The sequence below is a fragment of the Cordyceps militaris genome (genome assembly GCF_000225605.1).
Source record: "Cordyceps militaris CM01 unplaced genomic scaffold CCM_S00005, whole genome shotgun sequence".
In the NCBI taxonomy this organism is placed as follows: domain Eukaryota; kingdom Fungi; phylum Ascomycota; class Sordariomycetes; order Hypocreales; family Cordycipitaceae; genus Cordyceps; species Cordyceps militaris.
In genome coordinates, this window is record NW_006271973.1 from 1,300,151 (window position 1) to 1,300,837 (window position 687).

Sequence of the window (687 nt, forward strand, 5' to 3'; positions counted from 1 at the left end):
CCGGCAATGTCGACGCGCAGGCTGCGCATCTCCGCCTCCTCGGGGGAGACGGCACCGCGTAGCGAGCCCATCATCTTGCCCATGAATCCGGTGGCTGCCTGCGTCTCGGCGAAGCGGGGGTCGGCGACGCGGCGCTCGAGTGCCTGCAGCCGGTGGCGCTTGGTCAGTAGCATCTCGTTCGTGGCGTCGAGGCCGGCCTGCTTGCGGTTCACGTCGGCCTCGGTGACGGGCCGGCGGCGGCGGTCCGTGACGGCGGTGAGCGTGTGCCACGGCGCCGACACCGAGGCGAAGCCCGCCAGCAGTCCCATGAGCGAGATGCCGACGACGCCGATGCGCTCCAGACAGGCACGCATCAGCTGCTGCAGCGGCGCCTCGCCGTCGTCGTCATCGTCGCCGCCCTTGCGCGGGCCCTCAACAGCCGACGACGGCACCGCACGGCCAATCTTCCAAAACACACACAGCCAGCACGCAAAGAGCGCTGTCTGCAGGAGCCAGGCGCAGCGCGGCACGCGGCGACTGCCGGGCGCGCGGGCCAGGCTCCATCCCGCGCCGCGGACGAGCGACGCGCACTCGAGCCAGGGGACCAGGCCGACGAGCAGAAACAGCAGGGCGGGGATCGTCAGGCGGAGTGCGAGGCCACGGCCAGCGCGCCCGCCGACATCGAGGATCTCGGCGAGGATCAGGGCG